The sequence below is a fragment of the Phyllobates terribilis genome, unplaced genomic scaffold (assembly GCF_046119375.1).
Source record: "Phyllobates terribilis strain yellow unplaced genomic scaffold, ASM4611937v1 Scaffold_9__5_contigs__length_417890890, whole genome shotgun sequence".
In the NCBI taxonomy this organism is placed as follows: Eukaryota; Metazoa; Chordata; class Amphibia; order Anura; family Dendrobatidae; genus Phyllobates; species Phyllobates terribilis.
The window spans coordinates 284,382,582-284,404,618 of record NW_027362769.1 but is presented as its reverse complement, the minus strand read 5'-3'; the positions used below and the strand labels follow the sequence as shown (position 1 = coordinate 284,404,618).

At 43.7% G+C, this 22,037-nt stretch overlaps 1 long non-coding RNA gene across 1 annotated transcript; it reads right to left on the bottom strand.

Moving 5' to 3' along the window:
- Positions 1 to 946: 946 nt before the first annotated feature.
- On the bottom strand, positions 947 to 20,950 carry LOC141160955 (uncharacterized). Its single transcript, XR_012250595.1, has 3 exons — positions 20,635 to 20,950; positions 6,771 to 6,894; positions 947 to 3,287 (listed from the first exon to the last, which is right to left on the bottom strand). It is a non-coding gene; the product is annotated as an uncharacterized lncRNA (long non-coding RNA).
- Positions 20,951 to 22,037: the final 1,087 nt, after the last annotated feature.

Genomic DNA, 22,037 nt, shown 5'->3' with positions numbered 1-22,037 from the left:
TGAATAATGATTTAATTATATATATTATCATCATCTAAACACTTTATGTTATCAACATACCATTAACACTATTATTGTTCTATTTATGCTTAAATGATTTCATTTTTTGTGTTTTTATACACTCTCTTATACAGTGGTGTGAAAAAATGTTTGCCCCCTTCCTGATTTCTTTTGCATGTTTGTCACACTTAAATGTTTCAGATCACAAAACATATTTAAATATTTAACACAAGCAAACACAAAATGCAGTTTTTAAATGTAGGTCTTTATTATTAACAGAAAATGAATCCAAACCTACAGGGCCCTGTGTGAAAAAGTGATTGCAACCCCTCCCCTTGAAATATAACTTAACTGTGGTTTATCACATCTTTGGGAAGCTGAGTTCAATTGCCCTAGAAACACACAGGCCTGATTACTGCCACATCTGTTCTCAATCAAGAAATCACTTAAATAGGACCTACCTGACAAAGTGAAGTAGACCAAAAGATCCTCAAAAGCTAGACATCATGCTGCAATCCAAAGAAATTCAGGAACAAATGAGAAACAAAGTTATTGAGATCTATCAATCTAGAAAAGGTTATGAAACCATTTCTAAAGCTTCGGGACTCCAGCAAACCACAGTGAGAGCCATTATCAACAAATGGCGAAAACATGGAACAGTGGTGAACATTCCCAGGAGTGGACGACCAAAATTACCCCAAAAGAGCAGCGACGACTCATCCAAAAGGTCACAAAAGACCCCACAACAACATCCAAAGAACTGCAGGCCTCACTTGCCTCAGTTAAGGTCAGTGTTCATGAATCCATCATAAGAACGAGACTGGGCAAAAATGGTATGCATGGCAGGGTTCCAAGACGAAAACCACTGCTGAGAAAAAAGAACATAAAGGCTCAACTCAGTTTTGCCAGAAAACATCTTCATAATCACCAAGACTTTTGGGAGAATACTCTGTGGACTGACGAGACAAAATAGGTGAACTTTTTGGAAGGTGTATGTCCCCTTACATCGGGCGTTGAAGTAACACGGCTTTTCAGAAATTGAACATCATACCAACAGTAAAATATGGTGGTGGTAGTGTGATAGTCTGGGGCTGTTTTGCTGCTTCAGGACCTGGAAGACTTGTCGTGGTTAATGGAACCATGAATTCTGCTGTCTACCAAAAAAACCTGAAGGAGAATGTCCGGCCATTTGTTCGTGACCTCAAGCTGAAGCGCAGTTGGGTTATTCATAAAAGAGAGCAGAAAAGGAATAGAAACGAGGGGAGTGCCCTATGTGTTCCTTTAGACTCCCGACTCACAATATATCAAGTCTAGCACTAAGGTGAGTATAATAAAATATAGCTTTTAATAATAACTCTAAAACCAATAAATATTACCAATACCCATAGGCAACAAAAGACATACACATTACCTATCCAACGATAAACACACAGTTAAAATCATGAAGCTGACAATGATTCAGTTTATAGAAGAGAAAATTAATACATCCAGGTGTTGATGTTTTCAGGGTGTGACAGCGGTCACATATATATACCACAATGCATACACATTTAGAATATAGAAAATGGAATGATCTCACCCAGTTGTGCTGTTGAGGGAGAGCATTTTATATTGTTTTGAGTATATCAATAGCCAATCAGCTCTGCAGCCATACTACAGTACTACAGGCTAACCAATGTTAGTACAATTATTATGGAAATACACATATGGTCATATTATCGTTAGTTTGAAGCACGATGGAAATGTACAAGGTCAATCCTGGCCTAAACTAGTTAGATAACAGGAGCGGAGTGTCTGACAAATTACAAAATGTTCTTGTGATAAAAAGTTAGTGTGAGAAAGTTCCATGCAAAGAAGGAAAGAATGTATGTTATGCAAGGAGTGTTAATAACATGATTTTAAAGCAAGCAGACAAAATGGAATTGCTCTAGCATGAGTATCAATATGTCCTTTACATTCCCCCCTAAAAATTATGTTATTATCAACAATAGAGGTGCTTTCCCAGGGTCATGTTTTGAGCCTGAGGGACATTGGTCTTCACCCAATTAGTGCTCTTGTTACCAATTGAGGCAGTCGCGGCATGTCCATCCCCCCTTGTTTGTTGACATAATCATAAAGCTCAGATCTTCAGACGTGAGGTTGGTTGGGGCATGCGGGTAAAGGTCATCATTCCCTTGTCGTTCAGGTCCTCAATGCTGGTTACATCTGGGAGGTCCGTGTATAGTAGCACTGGATGTTGGTTGTCAGTGTCCTCCTTGCTCTTTGATGACTGGCAGGTTTTCCTCATGCAAAATGGGATACAATAAAAGACTAGTTTTAGTAAAACATATATTAACAAGATGCAAGCAGCAATATGCAACACTCCTTGTAATATTCCAGCAATCCATCCACCAATCCCTTTAAACCAATTAGCAGGATTTAAAAAGGAGAACGTATCAGACCACCAACTGTCTTTGATCAATTCATTATGTTTGTTATATTCTTCCCTGAGTTTCCTAATGTCTTCCATTTTAGTCTTTAACCATATGGTAGAGTCGGGGTCGATATAGTGACAACAGGCTGGGCCTATAACCTGACACATCCCTCCTTGAGCTGCTGTCAAATAGTCCAGCACTAAAGTATGTTGATTAGCCACTATGATAAGCTGATTCTGCATCGCAACAGTAGTATTAATTACTTCCAATATACTCCAAATCTGGTCATCTAAGTAATCAGTGACTTCCATTAATTTGTCCCACATTTGTGTTACCATAGGGTAGAGGAAGACAGTACTGGCTATCTTATTGGGCATACTCATTTGTACTAAATGAGGTCTTCCTGATGGGCGTGGGGTGTTGTCCTTGGCACATTTATAGATGGTATGAAGAGGGATGGCTCTCATATCTACTTTACTATGGGGAATAAGATAAGTGGCTGGAGTTAGCCGGGCCAACGTACAAGTCCCCCCTACTCCGACTGGGAGCCATTTATACGCATTATTCCCACAGACCCAATATGTGGCTGATGGTAGATCCCATAAAGCAGAGTGCTGTAATACTAACTTATGTACCAAATCTGGTGGTAATAAACTTGTTATTAAAAGGGTCAGTACTCTGTTGTAGGCTATTCCAGGTAATGACTAGTTTAACCATACATATTATCATAAAACATCTCAGCTGTTGGGGTTGTCAGGAACACTTGTATTGGTCCGTCATACAATGGTTCTAGTCCATATTTCCGAACAAGCTTCTTCACATACACATAATCTCCAGGCTTGAGGGTATGACAACCTTCTGCATTAGCTGGATCTGGAATAGAAGATGATACTAACGCATGGGTGTTAGTGCTTTGGCAAACTGAATCACATATTGCACAACATGATCTGTTTCTTCTGATAATTGTTGTGGGGTAAATCTAGCTATAGCTGGTTGTGACCCAAATAGTATCTCATAGGGTGACAGTTTGTGTTTCCCTATGGGGGTGGTGCGTATGTGATACAGTGCAATGGGAAGGAGCTAAGGCCACTGGGCCGTAGTCTCCTGCATCATTTTGGTTAATTGCCTTTTCAGTGTGCCATTCAATCTCTCCACCTTGCCACTTGACTGTGGATGGTAAGGAATATGTAACGTCACTGTTGATCCGATCATGGTAAGTATTTCTTGATATACACATGAGGAAAAGGCTGGTCCTTGATCACTTTTGATAACTTCTGGGACTCCATACCGGCAAACAACTTCAGAGACCAACTTCTCCTTTGTCACAGGAGAACCTGCAGTCGTGACAAAGCCTCTCCTTGCCCAGATCTCCCCAAAATCATGTGCAATCCCGAAGGCGTATCTCGAGTCAGTAAATATATTCACACATTTTCCTTCGGCCTGTTTACAAGCATCAATCAGGGCTTTGAGCTCTGCTTCCTGTGCTGACATACTGGGGGGTAAGGCTGCAGCCTCTACCAATGTATCTTCAGTTGTGACAGCATATCCAGTATGAAACCTGCCAGAGGTGTCAGCATATCTTGATCCATCCGTATATAACGTAAGTTCTGGGTCATCCAAGGGTACTTCCCACACTAGAACAAGTGGAGTTGACTCCGCAGTAATTTGTTCCAGACAATCATGCGGTGGAGCCTCTTTCCCCTCTCCTTCAGGTGCTGGTAGCAGGGTGACTGGGTTGATGGTGGTGCACCGATGTAATTTCACATTTTCTGGCAAAATCAATGAACACTGCAGCCGCAGGTGTCTTTGTGTAGACAGATGTTTAGGTTGCTGTGTGGCGTGAACCGCTCGTAGACAGCTGGGGGAGGCCCTGGCTACCGGGTCCAGATGCGCTGAGTAATAACCGACCGGGCGCTGCTTTGTACAGCGTCTCTGCGTAGTACCCCGGCTGCATGCCCTCCCGTCTCAGAGACATACAAATGAAAAGGTTGAGCATAGTCCGGATTTCCAAGGGCAGGGGCTGTCATTATCCTTGACTTTAGTTGCTCAAAGGCTTGTTGCAACAGTTCTTGGTGGTCCTTGTTGTTTACATCAGCCAGAGTGTCTTCTTTTAATGCATCATATAAGGGCTGCATCAGACGTGAGGCGTCTGGGATCCATTGTCTGCAATATGTTCATAGTCCGAGGAACCGTTGCAGCTCTATGGGATCTTTTGGGAATGGTAGCAGGTAGATGGCCATCTTCCTTTCTTCTGTGAGATGTCTGGCACCCTGAGTAAGGCAGTGGCCTAAGAAGACCACTTGACCAAGGCAAAACTGAAGTTTCGAGGCTGAGACTCGACAATTCAATTTTGCTAGATGCTTGAGGAGGCTATCACTGGTCCTGATGGACATTTGCTCCATGGGGGCACACACAAGAAGATCATCCACGTATTGTAAAAGTACTACCTCAGAGTTGTCCAGCTGCCACGGCAGCAGACAGCTAGACATGTTCTTTGCAAACTGATTAGGGCTATTCTGCGCACCCTGCGGCATCACCGTCCAAGTCAATTGCCTGCCCCGATATGTAAATGCAAACAGAAACTGAAAGTCTTTGTGTAGTGGAATGCTGAAAAAAACGTTTGCTAAATCAATTACTGTAAACCAGACAACGTGTATGTGCATCTATTAGGAACTTAAGGATATATGACCATCTAGAGAATTAGTTTACATCACCATATTTTAGCCCTAATGTCAAAGTGGACATAAATATGTGCTGTTGACGGTAGTGGATTGATCAGCGAACTTATCCTGAGCCCATATTTTAAGGGCTTGACAGAAGTCAACCCCACTCTCATACGTATTGGTGTCTAATGCTCTGTCACACACTGATCATGATGTTCTTCCTCATACACATTCCGGGTGTAGTGTGTATTGCTGCCTGTATTCCGGGTGTGCCAAGATGGCCGCCACCAGAAGGAAGCACACTACAGGAGGGGTGCGCCAAGATGGCCGCCACCAAAGGGACATCTGGTCAGAGGCCGGAGGTGATGCAATGGGTGTAGCAACATGGCCGCTGCAGGAAGGGTTGGAACTTTGGGCGGACATAGGTATAACAGATGAGGATGGGGCACTAGGAGTGGCTTGGGTAGTAACAAGGGGTGGGCCTCCTGGACAGGGCACGTGACATGCAACACAATAATCTGCTGACTGGAACCCGTTGGCCACAATTAGAACATTCCCAACAATTCATTACGCTGCCATTATCGGAGAGCAGTATCTTTGTAATACACATAACATAGCGTCTTTCCCTTATTGTCTGTATTTTCTTCCTCCATTCACTCTTTTTTTTTTTTCTGCAAATTCTCTGCTGTTCCGTACCAAGCCAAAGTTATTTGTAACAATCCTTTATCTTCTAACTTGCCCTTTTTCTTCTTCAGAATTAACTGGCCCTTATCTGGTAGCTTGCATGTTTTAGTTAACTGTTTAAGATTCTCCACATAACTTTTCTCTTCTTTCAATAAACCCAGCGCAGCATTTTTTCACATCAGCTGCATTTTGTAGCACAAAACAGTCAGAGTGCTAGATAATTCTCCCTTCTTTACATAAAAATAATTAAAACAACCAGGCTTCGTCTCCTCCTCTGCGAGCGAGACGGCGGATGGCAGGCTGAGGTCTCCCTCCCACAGGAAAATTTAACACCTTAAACACTTTTGGTGCATTCTTAAATGATCTTTTCTCTTCTCGACCGATCGTGATATTCATCACATCCTCTCCCTCCTGTCTCTCTCTCACCTCCTGTCTTTCTCTCTCTCACCTCCTGTCTCTCTCTCTCTCTTACCTCCTCCAGGGGAGACAAATTCTTTCTGCTCCACGGAAACATTGATTAATCACTACTGCCACCTCTCAATCTCAACCAACAACAAAGATCCTTAATTTTGTGCACAGCGGAGTTCGGCCGGACCTCCCAGCTGTTCCACTGACTTTTTTTCACCCTCTCCCATCGGGGAAGTCTTTCACACGACTAATGAAAGGAGGAGTGCTTTTGCAGCTTTTCATCGCTCCGGACACTCGATATATGTGCGTGCCCTACCCAATCTTCGATCACCTGCTGCGACTGAAACTAACAATGTCCAGTCTCCTAAGAATCTTTGTCAGAAGTTAAAGAAGGGAAGCTTCACACAATATTCACTTGTCAATCCGAGGTGATACTGCTTTAAAAGTAAATAATATCAGACCCCTAATGGGACTACACCCCTTATAGTCTCACCTTTGACTATATCCAACCAGGACGTCCAGAGATACTGCAAACAACCATGCGCCACGTGGAAACCACACCAAACGGTCAGTAACACTAGTAAAGAACTTGTGCACTTACCGTGGCTTTTTGTGGGGGATGATCAGTCTCAATTCCAGTGGGGGAGGCTGAAGGCAAGTCTCTCTTTGTGAACGTCCAGAGGTGGTGGGGCGTCCCTGGTTAGGGATCCGAGTCATGGCACCAGCTGTTGAGGGAGGGCATTTTATATTGTTTTGAGCATATCAATAGCCAATCAACTCTGCAGCCATACTACAGTACTACAGGCTAACCAATGTTAGTACAATTATTACGGAAATACACATATGGTCATATTATCGTTAGTTTGAAGCACGATGGAAATGTACAAGGTCAATCCTGGCCTAAACTAGTTAGATAACAGGAGCGGAGTGTCTGACAAAATGTTCTTGTGATAAAAAGTTAGTGTGAGAAAGTTCCATGCAAAGAAGGAAAGAATGTATGTTATGCAAGGAGTGATAATAACATGATTTTAAAGCAAGCAGACAAAATGGAGTTGGTCTAGCATGAGTATCAATATTTCCTTTACATTCCCCCCTGGTAGAGAGGGGTGGGCCTCCTGGACGGGGCACGTGACATGCAACACAATAATCTGCTGACTGGAACCCGCTGGCCACAATTAGAACATTCCCAACAATTCATTACGCCGCCATTATCGGAGACCAGTATCTTTGTAATACACATAACATAGCGTCTTTCCCTTATTGTCTGCATTTTCTTCCTCCATTCACTCTTTTTTTTTCTGCAAATTCTCTGCTGTTCCGTACCAAGCCAAAGCTATTTGTAACAATCCTTTATCTTCTAACTTGCCCTTTTTCTTCTTCATAATTAACCGGCCCTTATCTGGTAGCTTGCATGTTTTAGTTAACTGTTTAAGATTCTCCACATAACTTTTCCCTTCTTTCAATAAACCCAGAGATTCTTTTGAATCCTCCCATACAGAGCACACTGCCTCCGTTTGGTTTTCTGTGGATTGCGCAATCAACATAATAATTTAACACTCACTTGGTCAACCGTGAAGGGTTATTGCCCTCCCTCAACAGTTCGTGGTCAAGAATAGAGGTGTGCGATCATCACATCATACACCTTTCTGATGCCAACCAGTTTCTTTAGTCAGGTGGAGCCATCGGGAAGACCTATTAAACCCTAGGTACACTATCATGGCCTTATTTCCCCATAGCTCCTGCCCTGATAAAGGCAGTCCACATCTGGCCCTAGTAGTGGAATGCTCTATGCTATAAACATGCGTCTCCGAAATAGATGGAGAGCTGCGCAGGTGTGCCTCACTGTGCCCTATTAAACAGCCAGTGATTCCACTGCACAGGTGCAAGACTTTGGGCACTACATGGATGATGGAGAGATGGAATCTACTTACCTGAACTTATAAGAGGCAGCATTTGAAGGCAACGGGGCGGCGCTGATCACAAATTGGGGACACCCATCGGACAGGACTGCACAATTTACATACAGCGCAGGACAAGTATAAAACACTTTTTCTGAGGTATGCAGGGGCAGACAAGACACGAGATTCAGGCAGGGACAGAGGAAATACCTAGCCACAGAGTGATGGGGAAAGGCCCGAGGCATGGAAGGAGGAATATTGGGCATGATCTTGGCAAGGCAGTTAGTAGCACAATATGATCCCCATTAAAACAACTGGCTGGTGGATCAACCAACAACCGAATGTCGGCGCATCCATTGGAGACCTAGAAGAACCAAGTTTAGAGACTTAGGTAGCAAGAAAGACATTTTTTCGGAATGCTGAGTTCCGATCTACAGGGCTACTGGCAGTGTGATATAATGAATATGTTCTGCCAGGAGTTGTCCTTCAATGGAGGCAATAGACAGGGGATGATCCAGTGTTGTGTAGGTAGCTGAAGTCAACGGACGAGATCCATATGGATTAACTTGCCGGAAGAGCCGGAATCCAGATGAGCAGCCACGGAGAGGGACCTCTCCTGCCAGGACAGGGTAACTTTGGTCACCAGTTTTGGAGCACAATCTCTCTTATCTAGGGTCACCTCTCTGACCAACCCTAGAAACGAGGGCTCATCAGGCTTCACTGGGCACTGACGATCATAATGTCCTTTGCCAACACAGTCCACGCACACGTTGTCATGATACCTTCACTGTTGCTCTTGTACAGAGAGTTTGGCTTGCCCTACCTGCATTGTCTCTATAGCAGGAGGTGGAGCTTGTGGCAGCAAGAGGTACTGAAAGGTTGGAACTGACCTGGGAGGTTCCCTGAAGAGAGAATACATGCTCCAGTGCTTGTTCATGGAAATGGAGATCAATCCTAGTAGCGAGGTGTATAGGATGGTAGATCTCTGCCTACCAACTCATGCTTAATTCAACTGGACAGACTATGTCAGAAGGTCGCCACCAGGGCCTATTCATTCCTGGCCAGCTCCTTCACCAGGGTGTAGAAGAGTAAGGCATATTGAGCCACGGTATCCATGCCATCTTAGAGTCAGCAGGGACGATGTGGAAGATGAGGTGCAACCAGGTTCCTCGAATGCTGTCTGGAATATCATCAATAATCTCCCAGCATTGCGAGTTTCAGAACCACTGTACTCTCAAATGGAGTTTGCCCAAACCAGGGCTCATCCGGACAGCAGAGGGACCATGAACGCAATTTTGGTCTGGTCCAAAGGAAAAAGATGAGAGTGGAGAGTGAAGTGGATCTGGCACTGGTTTATGAAGGTGCGGCTTTCCTTGAGTTCTCCATCAAAGTGGGACTGAAGTGGAAGCTGAAGCTTAGCTGCAAAACCAGACACTGGAACTCTAGGTGGCTCTTCTGGAAATGATGTCGATGTGGAGGAAGGAGGACCTGTCGTGGTTGAGGTGCGGGACAGGGTGGACATATGCTGTAGCTGAGTTGCCATCAGATTGATCACCTGCATCAGCTGGTCTTAACGCTCAAGTTGTGCACAAACCTGCTCATACAGGACTTGCACAAAAGACTTGTAGTCTCTAAATCCCATCTTTACAGCAGAGTCCATGGCCTGAGCTTACTTTAATGTTGGTGGGAGTGGACACAGCAGGGTTAAATTCCTGCAGGATCTGGTCGCGCCCCCCTATAGCTATGTGGAGACATCAGGCAAATGCAGCAGAGTTAGAAGTGCTGCATGAGGACTAGCGAGGTGGCCAGACATACCGATAAACAAAGCGGCGAGCGCAGTGAGTAGCACAGCGCCGGGAATGCATGCGAGCTACCAACAGGACAATGTATATGCAGCAAAACAATTGCTGTGGCCTAGGTGCAATACCTAATATTTATCAACATGAACCTTCATCTGCCATGTGTTTGCCTATAAACACATCTTATCTAGATCATACTGTAATATTACACATTCTAGTTCAGTTTTTATTATCCTACAAAGCTTTGTGCTATCAGCAAAGTCTGAAGCTTTGTCTCCAATCCCATCCACCATGTCTGATGCTTTGTCTCCAATCCCATCCACCATGTCATTAATAAAGAGATTAAAAAGAATAGGGTCTAACACAGATTGTTGGGTCCCCACTGCTGACTAGAGTGACATGTAAAATTTTGGGCACTCCTGGTCAAAATGACTATTATTGTGAACAGTTAATCAATTTGAAGATGAAATGATCTCTAAAAGGGCTACAGTTAAAGATGACACATTTCCTTTGTATTTTAGGCAAAGAAAATATTGTCATTTTTTACATTTTAAAAATTACAAAAATGAAAATGGGTGATGCAAAAGTTTGGGCAGGCTGCATGTTTACTACCTAGTAGAACCCCGTTTGGCAAGTATCACAGCTGGTAAACACTTTTTGTAGCCAGCCAACAGTGTTTCAGTTCTTGTTTGAGGGACTATGGTCCATTCTTCCTTGGAAAATTCTTCCAGTTCTGTGAGATTCCTAGGTCATCTTGCAAGCACTGCTATTTTGAGGTCTAGCCACAGAGTTTCAATGTTGTTCAGTTCAGGGGACTGTGAGGGCCATTGTAAAACCTTCACCTTGTACCTTTTCATGTAGTCTATTGTGGATTTTGACTTGTGTTTAGGATTAGAGATGAGCGGTGTTCGACTAGAACTGTTCGCCAATCTCAAATTCGAGCTGTTTTGGGCGGTGTTCGAGTTGTTCGACGAACCCGAACGATTTGCAAAAAATTCGGCTGTTCGAGGTTATGTTCGATAACTGTTCGTGCACCAAAAGCGTGTCCTGCATGTCTGGCGCTATTTAGAGCACCAATCATGCAGGGATTGTCTGCCACTCACTGTAATGCCACAGCCATGGTGGTTGTGGCATTACAGTGATTGCCCAAATCGATGGGAACAGTGCCAACAGTGAAACATGAAAAGCCGGCAATTCATCAGCGGCATACACCGGTACCCGACAATTTAGAACCGAAAGAATAGAGCATCACACACAGATTAGATAGATATAAACATGTCAGCCACATATATACGAAGTACAGTGAAAGTGCTGCTTACTGTACTTGTCATTTAGCGTAAAGGATTTATCAAAAAAAATAATAGTGTTTTCATGCACCGTCTCTTTAAAAAAGCCGGCCGGCAATTCAGCAGCGGTACCTGACAATTTATAACAGACAGAATAGAGCTTCACACATAGATTAGATAGATAGAAACATATCAGTCACATATATATGAAGTACAGTGACAGTGTTGCTTACTGTACTTGTCATTTAGTGTTAAAGGATTTATCAAAAAAAATAATAGTGTTTTCATGCACCGTCTCTTTAAAAAAGCCGGCCGGCAATTCAGCTGCGGTACCCGACAATTTATAACAGACAGAATAGAGCTTCACACACAGATTAGATAGATAGAAACATGTCAGTCACATATATATGAAGTACAGTGATAGTGTTGGTTACTGTACTTGTCATTTAGTATTAAAATAAAGGATTTATTATTAAAAAAATTGGCGTGGGGTTCCCCTTAATTTTAGGCTCTAGCGGAGGTTAAGCAGACGGCTGGGGCAGATGTTTGAAGCCTGGGAAGGCGGTAATACCCACGGAGCTTCCCAGGCTACTAATATCAGCCCCCAGCTGAATACATAGCCTTTACTAGCTATTAAAATGGGGGACCCCCCCCAAAAAAATGACGTGGGGTCCCCCCTAATTTAATAGCTAGCAAAGGCTAGGCAGACAGCTGGGGGCTGATATTAATAGCCCAGGAAGGGAGCCATGAATATTGGCCCCCTCCCAGGCTAGAAACACCAGCCGTCAGCCGCCCCAGAAATGGCGCATTCATAGGATGCGCCAATTCTGGCACTTAGCCTCGCTCTTCCACGCTGCCCTGGTGCGGTGGCAGGGGGTAATAGGGTTGGGGTTGATGTCAGCTTATAATGCCAGCTGACATCAAGCCCAGGTTAGTAATGGAGAGGCGTCTATAAGACACCCCCATTACTAACCCCATAGTCAAAGTTAAAAAAAACACAAACACCCAGAATAAAGTCCTTTAATTGAAATAAAGACACAATTCTTTATTGTTCTAAATTAAACCATACTTACCGTCACGCCCATTCCAGCTGAAGCCAACGATCTCCTGCAATAAAAGAAAAATAATAAAGCAACCTCATGCTTACCTTTCCATGGTTCCCACGACAGCTTCAGCTCTGCTACATCGAGATGACAGGCTGGACCGCAGCAGAACGCTGCCATCCAGCCTGTCATCCCGCAGACACTGAGAAGCGCAGGCTTGCTTGCGCTGCTCAGCGTCTCTCTGTGACGACATCCAGATGAGCCGAGTTCATGTCCAATGAACTCGGCTCACCTCATGCACGTCACTGACAGCGTGGGAAAATTCTCACGCTGAAGCGGTGAGTGCAGGAGAATTCTCCCACGCTGTCAGTGACGTGCATAAGGTGAGCTCATGTCCAATGAACTCAGCTCACCTCCTGCACGTCACTGACAGCGTGGGAGAATTCTCCTGCACTCAGCGCTTCAGCGTGAGAATTCTCCCACGCTGAAGCGCTGAGTGCAGGAGAATTTTCCCACGCTGTCAGTGACGTGCATAAGGTGAGCTCATGTCCAATGAACTCAGCTCACCTCCTGCACGTCACTGACAGCGTGGGAGAATTCTCCTGCACTCAGCGGTTCAGTGTGAGAATTCTCCCACGCTGAAGCGCTGAGTGCAGGAGAATTTTCCCACGCTGTCAGTGACGTGCATGAGGTGAGCCGAGTTCATTGGACATTAACTCGGCTCATCTGGATGCCCTCACAGAGAGACGCTGTGGAGCGCAAGCAAGCCTGCGCTTCTCAGTGTCTGCGGGATGACAGGCTGGATGGCAGCGTTCTGCTGCGGTCCAGCCTGTCATCTCGATGTAGCAGAGCTGAAGCTGTCATGGGAACCATGGAAAGGTAAGGATGATGTTGCTTTATTATTTTTCTTTTATTTCAGGAGATCGTTGGCTTCAGCTGGAATGGGCGTGATGGTAAGTATGGTTTAATTTAGAACAATAAAGAATTGTGTGTTTATTTCAATTAAAGGACTTTTTTCTGGGTGTTGTGTTTTTTTTAAATACTTTAGTAGAAATTCATGGTGGTCATGTCTAATATTGGCGTGACCCCATGAATTTCGGGCTTAGGGCCAGCTGATAATGCCAAGCTGGCCCTAACCCCTTTATTACCCAGTGAGCCACCGCATCAGGGCCCTGGATGAGTTGGGTACAGCGCCAGAAGATGGCGCTTCTATGAACGCGCCATTTTCCGGGGTGGCTGCGGACTGCAATTTGCAGCGGGGGTGGCCCAGAAAGCTTGGGTCTCCCTGCGCTGCGGATTCCAGCCCCCAGCTGCCTAGTTGTACCTGGCTGGACACAAAAACAGGGCGAAGCCCCACGTCAATTTTCTTTAAATTATTTCATGAAATAATTAAGAAAAAAAGGGCTTCCCTATATTGTTGTGTCCGGCCAGGTACAAATAGGCAGCTGGTGGTTGGGGGCAGCCCGTTCCTGCCTGCTGCACCTGACTGGACACAAATATAGTGCGAAGCCCCACGTCAATTATTTTTTAATTATTTCATGAATTTCCTGAAATAATTTAAAAAAATTGAAGTGGGGCTTCGCACTATATTTGTGTCCAGCCAGGTACAGCAGGCAGGAACGGGCTGCCCCCAACCACCAGCTGCCTATTTGTACCTGGCCGGACACAACAATATAGAGAAGGCCTTTTTTTCTTAAATATTTCATGAATTTCATGAAATAATTAAAAAAAATTGAAGTGGGGCTTCGCACTATATTTGTGTCCAGCCAGGTACAGCAGGCAGGAACGGGCTGCCCCCAACCACCAGCTGCCTATTTGTACGTGGCCGGACACAACAATATAGGGAAGGCCTTTTTTTCTTAATTATTTCATGAATTTCATGAAATAATCAAAAAAAATTGAAGTGGGGCTTCGCACTATATTTGTGTCCAGCCAGGTACAGCAGGCAGGAACGGGCTGCCCCCAACCACCAGCTGCCTATTTGTACCTGGCCGGACACAACAATATAGGGAAGGCCCTTTTTTCTTAATTATTTAATGAATTTCATGAAATAATTAAAAAAAAAATACGTGGGGCTTCGCCCTATTTTTGTGTCCAGCCAGGTACAACTAGGCAGCTGGGGGCTGGAATCTGCAGTGCAGGGAGGCCCAAGCTTTCTGGGCCCCCCCCCCCCCCCGCTGCAAATTGCAGTCCGCAGCCGCCCCGGAAAATGGCGCGTTCATAGAAGCGCCATCTTCTGGCGCTGTACCCAACTCATCCAGGGCCCTGGTGCGGTGGCTCACTGGGTAATAAAGGGGTTAGGGCCAGCTTGGTATTATCAGCTGGCCCCAAGCCCAAAATTCATGGGGTCACGCCAGTATTAGACATGACCGCCATGAATTTCTAGTAAAGTATTTAAAAAAAACACAACACCCAGAATAAAGTCCTTTAATTGAAATAAAGACACAATTCTTTATTGTTCTAAATTAAACCATACTTACCATCACACCCATTCCAGCTGAAGCCAACGATCTCCTGCAATAAAAGAAAAATAATAAAGCAACCTCATCCTTACCTTTCCATGGTTCCCACGACAGCTTCAGCTCTGCTACATCGAGATGACTGGCTGGACCGCAGCAGAACGCTGCCATCCAGTCTGTCATCCCGCAGACACTGAGAAGCGCAGGCATGCTTGCGCTCCTCACTGTCTCGCTGTGACGGGATCCAGATGAGCCGAGGTCATGTCCAATGAACTCGGCTCACCTCATGCACGTCACTGACAGCGTGGGAAAATTCTCACGCTGAAGTGCTGAGTGCAGGAGAATTCTCCCACGCTGTCAGTGATGTGCATGAGGTGAGCTCATGTCCAATGAACTCAGCTCACCTCCTGCACGTCACTGACAGCGTGGGAAAATTCTCCTGCACTCAGCGCTTCAGCGTGAGAATTTTCCCACGCTGTCAGTGACGTGCATGAGGTGAGCCGAGTTCATTGGACATGAACTCGGCTCATCTGGATGTCGTCACAGAGAGACGCTGAGCAGCGCAAGCAAGCCTGCGCTTCTCAGTGTCTGCGGGATGACAGGCTGGATGGCAGCGTTCTGCTGCGGTCCAGCCAGTCATCTCGATGTAGCAGAGCTGAAGCTGTCGTGGGAACCATGGAAAGGTAAGGATGAGGTTGCTTTATTATTTTTCTTTTATTGCAGGAGATCGTTAGCTTCAGCTGGAATGGGCGTGACGGTAAGTATGGTTTAATTTAGAACAATAAAGGATTGTGTCTTTATTTCAATTAAAGGACTTTATTCTGGGTGTTTGTGTTTTTTTTAACTTTGACTATGGGGTTAGTAATGGGGGTGTCTTATAGACGCCTCTCCATTACTAACCTGGGCTTGATGTCAGCTGGCATTATAAGCTGACATCAACCCCAGTCCTATTACCCCACTGCCACCGCTACAGGGCAGTGGGAAGAGCGAGGCTAAGTGCCAGAATTGGCGCATCCTATGGATGCGCCATTTCTGGGGCGGCTGACGGCTGGTGTTTCTAGCCTGGGAGGGGGCCAATATTCATGGCACCCTTCCTGAGCTATTAATATCAGCCCCCAGCTGTCTGCCTAGCCTTTGCTAGCTATTAAAATAGGGGGGACCCCACGTCATTTTTTTTGGGGGGGTCCCCCATTTTAATAGCTAGTAAAGGCTATGTATTCAGCTGGGGGCTGATATTAGTAGCCTGGGAAGCTCCGTGGGTATTACCCCCTTCCCAGGCTTCAAACATCTGCCCCAGCCATCTGCTTAACCTCCGCTAGAGCCTAAAATTATGGGGGATCCCACGCCAATTTTTATTTTAATAAATCCTTTATTTTAACACTAAATGACAAGTACAGTAATCAACACTGTCACTGTACTTCTTATATGTGTGACTGACATGTTTCTATCTATCTAATCTATGTGTGATTCTCTATTCCTTCCATTCTAAATTGTCGAGTACCGCTGCTGAATTGCCGGCCGGCTTTTTTAAAGAGACAGTGCATGAAAACACTATTATTTTTTTAAATAAATCCTTTACACTAAATGACAAGTACAGTATGCAACACTGTCACTGTACTTATTATATATGTGACTGACATGTTTCTATCTATCTAATCTATGTGTGAAGCTCTATTCTTTCTGTTCTAAATTGTCGGGTACAGATGCTGAATTGCCGGCCGGCTTTTTTAAAGAGACGGTGCATGAAAACACTAATATTTTTTTTAATAAATCCTTTACACTAAATGACAAGTGCAGTAACCAACACTGTCACTGTGCTTCTTATATGTGTGACTGACATGTTTCTATCTATCTAATCTATGTGTGATGCTCTATTCCTTCTTGTCTAAATTGTCGGGTACCGGTGTATGCCGCTGCTGAATTTGCCGGCCGGCTTTTTTAAAGAGAGTGTCTTCTGAGCAGTTTGTCAGCTTTTGGACACCTTTGCAGGTGTTTTCTATGTGTTTCTATGTGTTTTTGTTTGCCTGCCATTGGTTTTAACGGTGTTCGACGGTGTTCTAAGGTGTTTGACGAACAGTTCGACGAACAGTTCCTCGAACATCCCGGTGTTCGACGAACCGAACCGAACCCGAACACTACGGGGGTGGCTCAACACTATTTAGGATCATTATCCATTTGTAGAAGCCATCCTCTTTTCAACTTCAGTTTTTTTACAGATGGTGCTACGTTTGCATCAAGAATTTGTTGAAATTACATTGAATCCATTCTTCTCTCTACTTGTGAAATTTTCCCTGTGTCATTGGCTGCAATACAACCCCAAAGCATGATTGATCCACCCCCATGCTTAATGGTTGCAAAGATGTTCTTTTACTGAAATTCAGTGCCATTTTTCTCCACACATACCTTTGAGCATTATGGCCAAAGAGTTCTATTTTAACCTCATCGGTCCACAAAACTTGTTTCCAAAAGCATCAGGCTTGTTAAGATGTCATTTTGCATACTTCTGACACTGAATTTTATGGTGATGATGCAGGAGAGGTTTTATTCTGATGACTCTTCCATGAAGGCCATATTTGTGCAGGTGTCTTTGAACAGTAGAACAATGTACCACAACTCCAGAGTCTGCTAAACCTTTCTGAAGGTCTTTTGCAGTCAAACGGGGGTTCTGATTTGCCTCTCTAGCAATCCTACGAGTAGCTCTAACTGAAATTTTACTTGGTCTTCCAGACCTTATCTTGACCTACACTGTTCCTGTTAACTGCCAATTCTTAATTACATTTCGAACTGAAGAGAGGGCAACTTGAAAATGCTTTGCTATCTTCTTATACCCTTCTCCTTGTTTCTGAGCCTTCGTCATTTTCATTTTCAGAGTGCTAGGCAGCTGCTTAGAAGAACCCATGGCTGCTGATTTTTGGCACAAGGTTAGAGGAGGCTGTGTTTTTATTTTACGCAGATTTTCTAATGATGATAGTGAACAAGCCATAACCCTGACAGGCTAATTATGGTCTGAAACTTTGGTCAACGTTATCTGAGCACACAAATCTCCAAGAGTGCCCAAATTTTTGCATCAGCCCATTTTCCTTTTTTTTTTAAAATATTCTTAAAATGTAAAAGATGACTATATATATACATATATATATATATGTATATATATACATACACAGTATATGTGTATGTATATATATATATATATATATATATATATATACACACACACACACACACATCATTTTTTGCCTAAAATTCAAAGGAAATATGTTATCTTTAGCCCTTTTAGAGATCATTCCATCATCAACTTGCTTAACTGTTCACAATAAAAGTAATTTTGACCAGGGGTGCCCAAACTTTTACATGCAACTCTATAGCCCATTTAGAGAATATACCATTTACAACGACTTCTTATTTTCGGTCCCTTAACCAGTTTTTGTTTACCCATGTGTATACAGCGTCCCCTAGTCTCTGTTTCTGAAGCTTCAATATAAGGCTGTTGTGTGGTACAGTATCAAATAGCTTTGCAAAGTCCAGTTATACTGTACCATATCAGCCACATAACCAACATTCAGATTTGCACTTATCTCCTTACAGGGGTGTACATAGAAATCATTGGGCAAAAGTTCTAATTGGGCCCCCTCACCCAAAAAAATTTATATATTTGTTGAAGTAGGTGGGGTGTCATGGTGTATATGTACAGTCACAGAAGGGTATATATACCTCCTTACTTTTAAAGACAGGGAGAGGGACACGTATTGTTGCTACATTTACACAATTTTTGTCCCTTTTCGAAGCCCCTTAGTGTAGTCACCCACTACGATAACCCTTTCATGGCCCCCATAGAGTATGATGCCAACAAAAATGCCCCCCACTCACCGAATGATACCCTCACACAGTATGATGGCCCTCGCATACAGTAAAAGGAACCTCACAGCCGATGGCTCCCTGTTGCACCATCGCATTCATCTGTATCTGCATCCTCTGGGTGGGGGCCACGGGGTCAGCCACTATTTGCAGTATACTACTGTATCATAGAATCATTTTTGCTGGCACTAATTTCCTCTCATTAGCATTGCTGAGGTCTATCACTTACTCTGCTTGTGGTCAGGTTAACATCTCAATACAAAAGTGATAAAATAAGCCAAGAAGACTTTTTTTGTGAACATTAAGCCATGGGGGGCTTAATGAAAAGGAAAGGCGCCAAATATTTGGCCAAATTATCGTTTGTACAATAACTCTCTGTTGTATATGGGGATACAACAGAGAGTTATTGTACAAACGATAATTTGGCCAAATATTTGGCGCCTTTCCTTTTCAGTTCGAGATGCTTTGACACTATTATTGCGGGTTTCTGTATTCCAACAGTGGCACATATGTGACCTGGCGTTAGTGAGGTGAGGCATGCCTCTATACAATGAGTGGATGGTGAGGTTGTATGTATGTAAGCTTTTTTGGTGAAAAAGCAGATACGTCCATTAATAAAAACGATATCCTTTATTCAGATCCATAAAAAAACAGTTCTGTCTGCTCATACAGACATCTGACGCGTTTCCAGCGTTGCTGGCCGCCCTTAGTCATAGAGATCTCTGTGACTAAGGGAGGGCAGCAACGCTAGAAAAGCGTCAGAGAGGTCTGTATGAGCAGACAGAACTGTTTTTTACGGATCTAAAGCATATTGTTTTTATAAGTGGACGTACCTGCTTTTTCTCCAAAAAAGTTTTCATGAATGTTACTGCTGGGCAGCAGTCTGAAGCAGGTCCCACATGTGATGTGACATTATACTAAATTTGATGACGGTGAGTTCATTCTTTTTCACTTTGCATTCTTATTGTAGGTTGTATGTACTTGTCATGTACATATGATAGATGCTCAGTTCAGTTTGCTTTGGGAGAAGGATACTTATATAAATAAAAAATATATACATTTTAAAGTCTTCAGGAATATCAGGACTAATTAAGGTATATATGTATATAAAATAATTGAGGCAGCACTATAAAGTACAGAGGAAAAAAGTGTAAGGCCGGGTCACCAGAGTGATGATTCTCTCATGTGAAAGAATCAGCTCAATTATGCTACCGACACTCGGCTCAAATTCTCATCCAAGTTTGATCCAAGTGTAAGCTTAGTGTGATCTGATTCTCTTGGATGAGAGAACCAGAGCACACTAAGAAGACTGAGAACTTTATTTCTCCATATTATCCATTGTCTGAGGCAATGGATGTCAGACTGCACTCAGATGTCATCTGAGTGGAGAGTGATGTTTCACAAGCACCCATAGACTTGAGTGGGTGCGTGTGATCCGAATTCCAGAGCGACTCACAGCATGTTGTGATTTTTTTTCACAGACCATTTTGGTCTGTAGAAAAAATACTAGACCTGCACTGACCCATAGTATAACATTTGTCCGCGTGCTATCTGATAAAACATCAGCTAGCACTCGGCCTTCTTATACGCTCATGTGAGCGAGCCCTTAGAGCCTTTATTCCTACCTGCATATATTCTCCAATTAGCCTCTCTCATGCTGGAGTCCCGCCTCAATTACTTTTTCTTTGTAATACTGTGGAATTCTTGCATATTTCCACATATACTTAACTTTTAATTAGACTAAAATTTAAGAGTTGAAATATTTAAAAAAACAAATAGAGGAGACAACAACGGTTTGTTTCCAAACAGTAGTGTTAACCATATCAGGAGAGGGACCTAGGCCTCCTATTAAACAAATGGGCAGTGGTCGATCGGGGGCCGGGTTGGTGATCTGGTCAAGCAAATGTCCGCTTGCAGCATCCAGTCAATGCTTGGATGGACAAGGTAAGTCACGTTGGTAGACTGTTCTCTAGTATAAAAATGGAAGGAGTGAACAATACTATATGTAGATATAGTCACCAAAAATAGTTACACATGAGAATGTCTGGAGTTAATAATAAAATCTAGAACAAAATTGCACGTTATCTAAATATGCATATAGACTAGAGAAAAGGAACATCCTCACCTGTGAGTTGTGGAGCATACATATGACACTGGGGAGTTCTTCCAGGAGGAAAGGCAGGCAAGAATCCAGGGGAGAGGCGTGTACATCTGCCCCTAACGTCTCCCTATGTGGTCTGCACTGTCCTGACACCCCTTGCTCCTGCCCTAACAGGGGCAGTCCACATCTAGTCACTGCACTGATTAGCCCTGTACCTTTCCTGCAGTCCTGACGCGTTTCTTCCAACCGGAATCATCAGGGGACTTACATCTGCAGTACACTTAGAGCTAGGCTATTATGTCAGTTGCCAAACATGACTGTCTCCACTCATTTTCTGTGAAGCAATGATCAGTCAGAGGGCAGGGTTTAAATAGAGGATAAGCAAACAATCGAAATACACATGGTATAATGGACTCATTGTCCAGTCAAATTGACAGATTAGTAGGAAATATTCCACAACTGTGCGCTATTCAAATAGCTTAATAGGTAAATATTACGCTGAGGGGAAGCGTTTTACACGCTGCTTTGAAAGAACCTGCTTCTCCCCAGCATAACATTTAGCTGGTAAGCAAAAACCCAGCAAGTTGGTTAAACACAATTTTTCTTAATTCAAACCATGCTGGTTGTCAGTTATTATATTGTTCTCTGCAATATACTTTTTGCAGGTCTTCTCTGCAATGCCTTCAAAATTTTGTACTCCACTGATATCAAATGGTAGTTGACTGGATCCACCTTGTTACCTTTCTTAAATACCAGTACCACGTCAGATATCCTCCAGTCTTGTAGCATCAACCCTGTTACAAGATGAAGATCTAAGAAGATGAGCTACAAGCGGTCTGTCAATTACTGAACCTAATTCCCTCAATAACCCTAGAAGAATACCATCTGGCCTGGCGCCTTTGTCAATATTCAATTAGCTCAGATACAGCCTTACCACTTCTCGTGTTAAGTTAGTTACAGTAGTGTTCAAAATAATAGCAGTGTGTTCAAAAATATGAGCTAAGCATAAAACCTTTATACTGGTTTTTATATCCATGCAATGGGAACATTGCACACTGTTTTTCTAATTCAAAACAGGAAGAGAAATGTATATAATTTTAACTACTTTACAGAAAATAACAAAAAATGAACATTGGTCTGTTCTAAAAAATAGCAGTGTCTGCATTTGTCTTTACAAACTCACAATATGTACTCTTTTTTTTGAGGATATAGCATTCCTGTGAATCATTGTAGCATCGGCGTCTCCGCCCCCTGCCAGGCAGAGACGGCGTCCCTCTCACCGCCGCGCTCCCCGCCAGGCGTTCTCCAGCGCTCCTCTGCCGGGGCGCGCAGCTTCCTGGGCACTGTGCTTAGGGCGCGCGTGCTCCCTCCCTCTTAGAGGGGCCGCACGCGCCGCCCTAAGGAGTCCCCGGCCAATTGCCGGAGGT